This window comes from Ascidia mentula, chromosome 1, assembly GCF_947561715.1.
Source record: "Ascidia mentula chromosome 1, kaAscMent1.1, whole genome shotgun sequence".
In the NCBI taxonomy this organism is placed as follows: domain Eukaryota; kingdom Metazoa; phylum Chordata; class Ascidiacea; order Phlebobranchia; family Ascidiidae; genus Ascidia; species Ascidia mentula.
In genome coordinates, this window is record NC_138566.1 from 20,942,266 (window position 1) to 20,949,765 (window position 7,500).

The following is a 7,500-nucleotide window of genomic DNA, read 5'->3' on the forward strand; positions in this document are numbered from 1 at the left end:
TGGTTGATATTTGAAAAAATTGACTGTTCATTTTGCAACTAGTTTGACTTGGAGTTGTGTTGCATTGTTTGAAGTATGTTCTGCTATCATATGAAAGTCGCTGTTGCATTGTATGAGGTAGGTTTAGAATGCGTGTTTCATGCGAGTGTGATTGCATTATCAACTAGGTCACGTTATCGCAATCTTGTTTGGGCGTTATCCCATTGAAATTTTTCATGGTGGTGTTATCACATGCATCCACGATTGAGGATAAGGGAATTTTGATCGTTGATAACACTTGTGAAGAGAAATGTAGATAATTTTTTTTACTGTGTAATGCTAGTGATAACCATGTTATATAATGGCAAGTGAATGTGTTGACTAATGCATTGCATTTGCTAGTGTTTGCAGACGATTGATTGGACACAAAAACATTGTGACATATACCAATAGTGGCAGACAATGGGTTCTAACGCTGAAGTACATTGGAATGGATATACTGATGCATGTGTTCTTGTTGACGCTGAGGTGAGTGATAGTCAAGTGTGTTGTTTTGCGCGTTAGTTTTGTTGTTCATGAATATGTTGCATGTTTTTGCAGCTTGAACAAAGAGTTGTTGAACAGGAAGCACGTGACAATGAACGCGTTGCACGTTTCATGCAACGAGGAGAAAGTTTTTTGGCGGGCAGAGACATTCCTGAAGAAAGTGAAGATTCTGAACGGCTTACTGATGGCGCGGCTTTGGAAAAGTGGATTATCAATTGTTCTTGGTCTTATTGCGGGCGGTGTTTTTCCGTTAACACTTGTACAATCAGCCCAGGATTTCGGCGTCCGCGTTTTTCCACGGTGAAGACGTGTGAATGCACGGGGAAGTACACGATTCCACGCATTTGTGATTGGCCTCTTCAGTTGCAAGGCCTTTCTCATGAGGATCAATCAATTTTGGCGATATTCACGTTGCATGTGAATTCAACACAGCGAATGCAGCACGGATATCGGTTCAAAGATCGCGGGGTTGCTGTGTCTTTAAAGACATCTTCTGCACTTCAACGAATTTACGCTGTTGAAGAGGAAGAAAGACGCAACAAGTTGTTGACGGCGTACGACTATCTTTTGAACGATGAAAGAAGTGCTTATGGTGACTTCCAAAGGCAACTTCGGGAAGGTTTATTGCGGTTGCGGATTCCTTTTTACCACCTTTTCGATGTAAGTACCTTTGTTGCTTTGCGTGTGTGTGTGTGTGTGCAAGAAAGCGGTTGTTGACAAAATTTTTTTTTTCAGATTCCTTTTATTGAAACAGCGATATGGCCGATATTGTATCCGTTCAAATCTCTGTGCGAATCAGGAATCGAAGGCGGGGAATCACACGAAAGTGCGAAGCGAGCTTACATGTTGAAGATTCTATCGAACGTTTGTGACTACTCGACATCGTTTGGGCTTCTCCGTTTTCAATACGACCGATGGTTGTACAAAACTGTGTCCGGTGCTATTGAATCTGGCCGAGCGCTGAATTGCGGTCCCGGAAGAGCGTTGGATTCAAAGCTGTTTTCCAATACGTATTGGAAATGGCAACATGCATACCTCGTAGATGCTGTTAGGCAATTTGGGCTCCCAACCGTTTTCATCACGCTGTCACCGTACGAATGGACTTTTCCTCGAGCGTTTTGGATGCAACAAAGAATGAAGAAGACTGCTAAAGGCGCTACTGCTCTTCCCACGATCGAAACGTTGCATTTCGCGCATGTGATGTCGGAATTGCTGCGCGGTTATGTGACTGGAAAAAACAAATATTCGTGGAAAAACCATTTGTTGGCGAACGTTTTGCAACAATCATCCAATGTTCAAACTTATTTCTATCGATTTGAGTTTCAAAAAAGAGGAACTGTTCATTGCCATTTCATCGCATGGATGGAAAATCCTTCTTCAATTGATCTTGACAGATTTCATGCCGATTTGCCGACGCAGGATGCGGAGTTTGCCAAGATTGTTTATGCCACTCAAAAAAGCAATAACGCAGTGCATGGTGTGGACGTGAACTTGGAGTCTAGTGGCGTGGAAATGCATGAAGGGCATAGTACGTTTCGTTTTCAACGAAGCATTGCAGCACATTCGCTCAATCTTCGATTATATGCCGATACTGTGTTAACAGCATTGAAGTGCAGCATGGACATACAGTTTACCAATCAAAGCGCAATGCTGCTCAATTATGTTGCTGGATATGTGTCCAAAAGCCGTGATTACGCAATGGATTTCCACGAGTTTTCTTCTGATGCACGAGGTCGCGATGTCGCCTATCAATTCGTAAACAAAGTTTGTCCTACAGAACCTGAAATGATACTTGCACTCTCAAGCATCAAGTTTGCGCACACACCTTCACGTACGAAACGATTTCTTCTTCCAAGAAAAGCAAACGTAAGAGAAGATAAGACGATCAAAATGTACAAGGAACGTCCTGCAGATTCTTCGCATATGTCGCTTTATGAGTTCTTGCACGTGTTCACGTGGAATCGCCAGGGTGTGCACCGACGTTGCAACAGTCACATTCCCATTCTCGTTGGTTTGAAGACTGTGAGTTTGCTGAACGATGAGTTCTTTTTTCAGGATGCACTTCTTCACTGCCCGTTCAGAGAAATCACAGACTTGCAACCTGATAACATCAGTTCAATTCCTGACGATCTGTGCAATTTTGCTTTTGCGGTTAAAAATCGACGTGAATTTTGGTGTGACGATAATACAGTACGGAAGATGTCACAATTGCGTGGAAACCGAAATTACTACACCAATACTTTTGCTGCATATGTGCGCAGTTATTGGGATTTGTGGCACCACTGGCAACGTGGCCAAATTTCTACGCTGCTGTTGCAAAATCCAAATGAGATCACAAATGCAGTGCCACAGTTGTCTGTGAATCAAGAACTGTTTGTTTCTGAGGCTGTGTCACGTGTCTTACATCGATGGGAAACTCGTGAAAGACCATTCCTGCTGTTGTGCGGCCAACACGGGACGGGAAAAACTCTTTGTGTTAAAACTTTGATCAGGCGTGCGTTGCAACACCACTGGTCAGTTTGTGTGGCAACGCCGACAGGAATGCTTGCGGCTACTTACAAGACTGAATTCGGGAGAAGAATCGCCAGTAATACTGTTCATTCTGTTTTTTCGATTGGTGTTGCCGAAGGTCAAAGCTCGCAGACGAATTGGTCTTTGCGGGAATTTGATATTGTTGTTCTGGATGAAATTTCAATGGTTTCGCAAAAGCATGCTGCTCATATTGTTGCGACATTGACATCGGTGAGGCCACCATTGGTTGTATTTTGCGGCGATCGGAATCAATTGCAACCAGTTTGCAACGATGGTGATGAAATGCGTGGAAGTTTGTTTGACGATCCGCAGTTGATGTCCTTGTGTGTGAGATCAACACTTGTTGATCAACATAGAACTAAAGACGTTCAGCTGCAGAGGTTTTTGTCTGTAATTCGTCATACGAAACCTCGCGAAAGTGACATTGTTCAGTTTGTGGAGGGACTTTATGTGGGAACGTCTCATCGTCCTGACGAGGATGAAATCATGGATGCGTATTGGAGGAGAAGAGACCAATCATTTTTGACATTTACGAACGAAGCAGCGTCATATGTGAACAATACGATTGTCAAATATTTGTTCAGTAGTCAAGCGCCGGTGATTCACATCAAATGCGCTGCAGCGTCGAGGTCACCTCAGCCGATCTACCACGGAATGAAGATGATGTTAACTGAGAATCGCCAGAAAGAGAGAAACTTTGTGAATGGTCAAATCGTTACTGTGTTTTCCGCAATTGGGAAGACAGTTCTTGTGAAAATTCCGGCAGGAACAATAATCCGAGTTTTTCCAGTGTGTGACAAAGAAAGAAACTATTATTATCCTTTGATGCCAGCGTACGCTACGACTATTCACAAAGTTCAAGGTCAAACTCTGAAGAAAATTTGCGTGTGGTTTGATAAACCTCTTTTGCCGAAAGGATGTGCTTATGTTGCGTTGTCTAGAGTGAGACGAAAAGACGATATTGAATTTTTGACCAAACCTAATGCATCTCAGTTTATACCGTATTGTAGCTTTTGATGTGTCAAAGACGTTTTCATTTTTGTTTTGAGATGACTTTGTGTATGTTGGCATGTGTGTGTTGACACCTTTTGATGGCTGACACTTCTGTTTTGCTGGATTGTAATTTGGGAGTGTATGCAGTTTTGTGTTTGCAGACGTTTGTGAAACGCATATTTTCTGAGAAAATAATCAGCATTAATCAGTTTCCCGTTTGATTGTGTGAAATTTTCTAGTTGCTGGTGTTGATGTGAATTTTATTATAGCAAAGTGACATGAAATTGAAGTGTTTTTGTCAATTCATATGATGTTTATTGTACACATTGTTTAGCCCATTGCGAAACGTGATTTTGACAGATGTGTGCTTGATATGTCGCGCGGCCGTGTGTTGCAACCTGCGCGGCGGCCGCGCGCGATAGTTTTCCCGAAGTTTTGAATAAGCTGGGACACTGTGTAAGCGTGTGTTAACCCGGCATGAGTGTATTAATGCGAAAGTGCCTTTTCTTTACATTGAAAAGACTTGTGTGTTTATTGAATTTTTGAACTTTGTGTGAAGGCGAGCCCGGAAGTTTGTTGTGTAGGACGAAATTACGTGTCATTTCTATTGTAAAGAAATTGACGTGTTTTCGGACCAATGCGAAACGCTCTTTATAGCACATGGGAGCTTGATGTGTCGCGCGGCCGTATGTTGCAATTTGCGCGGCGGTGGCGCGTTTTGGTTTTCACGGAGGTTTGAACAAGGTGGGACACTGTTGCGCAAGCGTGTGGCAATGCAGCATCAGTGGATTAATGCGAAAGTGCCTTTAGTTCACATTTTCAAAAATGTTGGGTTTCGTGAATTTTTGCAGTTTGTTTGTAAGAAGGAAACAGTGTTGGAGCTTTTTCATCACGAGGAAAACACGTGCAATTGACAAGGAAAAACAATTGACGTGTTTTCGGACCAATGCGAAACGACCTTTTTTTTAAGATGGGAGATTGATGTGTCGCACGACCGTGTGTTGCAAGTTGCGCGGCGGGGGCGCGCTTTGTTTTTGCCGGAGTTTTGAACAAGCTGAGACACTGTTGCGTAAGCGTGTGATAAGCCGCCATGACTGTCTGAATGCGAAACTGCCTTTAGTTTACATTGTAAAAAATTTAGGGTGTAGTGAATTTTGCACTTTGTTTCTGAGAAGGGCAGCGTTCAATGCCCGTGCTTTCACATTGGGACGAAACTACATGCATTTTGCATTGGAAAGAACATTGACGTGTTTCCGGGTCAATGCGAAACGATGTGTTTTGAAGAGATGGGAAGTTGATATGCCGCACGGGCAAATGTTGCAATATGCGTGGCGGCCGCGTTTTTCGTTTAGATGAAGTTTTAAACAAGCTGGGAAAATCCTGCGCAAGCGTGTTGCAACTTAGCATCAGTCGATTAATGCGAAAATGCCTTAGTTTCCATGTGCAAAAATTTTTGGCTTTCTGAATTTTTGCAGTTTGTTTGTGGCAGGCAAACGTGCAATGTTGGAGCAATTTATGAGGACGAAACCACGTGCAGTTCACGTTAAAAAAAAACAATTGACGTGTTTTCGGACCAATGCGAAACGACATTTTTACACATGGGTGGTTGATATGTCGCGTGGCCGTGTGTTGAAGTTTTGAAGAAGGTAAGAAACTCCTGCGTCAGCGTGTGAGAAGCCAGGATTGTTGTATTATTGCGAAATTGCCTTTAGTGTGCAGTTTAAAAATATTCGGGTCTTGCTGGATTTTTGCAGTTTCTGGGAATGCCAACGCGCAATGTGTGCAGGTTTGTCATTACGATGAGACCATGTGTGATTTGTGTTGAAAAAAACGTATGGTGTTTCCGGACCTATGCGAAACGTTGTTTTTGAACGCGTGGGAAGCTACGTTGGACGGCGTGCTGTTGCAACCGGCGCGGCGGTCGCGCGCTTTGGTTTTCTCGAAGTTTTGAACAGGCGACGTAACCTTGTGGTAACGGAGCATCAATGTGTTAACGCAAATCACTTTTGTTTTGCATTGTGAAAGTGTGTGGCATACAGGACGAGTGCAGGAAGCAAAAACGGGCGTTGCTTCACGTTTCAAAAAATTTTGATTTGAACAATGTTTCCGCTATGCTGGAGCAAGGACACGGTGTTGACGTTGTGGCAATGTGCAGATGCAAGGATGATTTGAGATGTGACGATATCATTGGGAAGTGTTGTGGAAAACAATTGTTAGCCAACTGTTTAAATGTGTTGTTGAGATTGTCGACAACGGATGTCCGGTTTGTTGTGTTCTGCTTGCGAAGGTGTTTTCAGACGTTCGCGAAACGCGTTTGCGTGCACATTTTCGATCGCCTTTTTTCTTTTTTTTCGTCTCGTTGGCAGTATATAAAGCTGTGATGCTGGAACTTTGTGCAATTGTTGTGTGGAGAGATTATTGACCAGTTAAAGTATTGATTTTGAAACAGTGTTTGAAAAGAGAATTTGCAAGAGGTATCATTGTTCTTCCTGCGATAATTACAAAGGTTGGTGTTGCACTGTTGATCTTGATGCGAAGATTTTAAATTGATTGTTGTTTTGCTTGACAGTGATAACATGGAGTCGAATGATAGTCCGAAGAAGAAGGGAAGAGGAGTTTCTTTCTTTTACCATTTTCCAAAAGGTTAGTGTCTGATATATGCGTGCAATGATAGGAGGTGAACGTGTGTTCATGTAATCGTTTTGTTGTTGTGCAGATTTTCTTCGCCCCTATGGTTTGGCGTGCGACCCCAACCAGCTGGATGACGACCGAGTGTTCCAAGAGAAATTAAAAAATTTCACTTGTGAATGGCTGACAAGGCCGCATGTGGCTTTGTCAGAATTTAGTGAAACACTCGAGAAGAATTGGAGCGTCGTTTGCGGCGATTTAAAGGCGTTAACAAAGAAGAGTTTTTTCGGGAAGTTCGACGATTTTCTGCGGGACACAAAGGATTTGTGCAAGCCGTTTGAGAAGCGGTCACCAGAAGAAAGACAAAGTTTCAGTCAAGGAATGCTGAAAGGAAATCTTGCCGAATTGAAACGAAATGTTCAATTCATGGATGAACTCAACGAGTGCTACATGCACAAAATGACGCAAGTTGGTGGCTCCATGTATCTGATCGGGATACATTTGCGTGTGATGCAATTCGTGTTTACGAATTTGCAATCTATTGCTGTGAAATGCAATGACGATTTTTTGTCGACGTTCAAACAGACGAAAAGCTTTTCTGCTTATTGCGATGCGATTTGTGGCGAAATTGGTCACGTTTCTGCGCCACGGGTTTCAACAGGAAGAAAGAGGTCATTCAAGGATTTCGCTGCGACCTCATCGAGCAGCGAAAGCTGCAACGAAGCCAAACGGTCAACGAGCACAACGCTTCAAAGTCAAGTGGCAGACGAATCGGGTGATGAGGCTACAATCGATAAAGAAACTGAGAATTCAATGCGACTC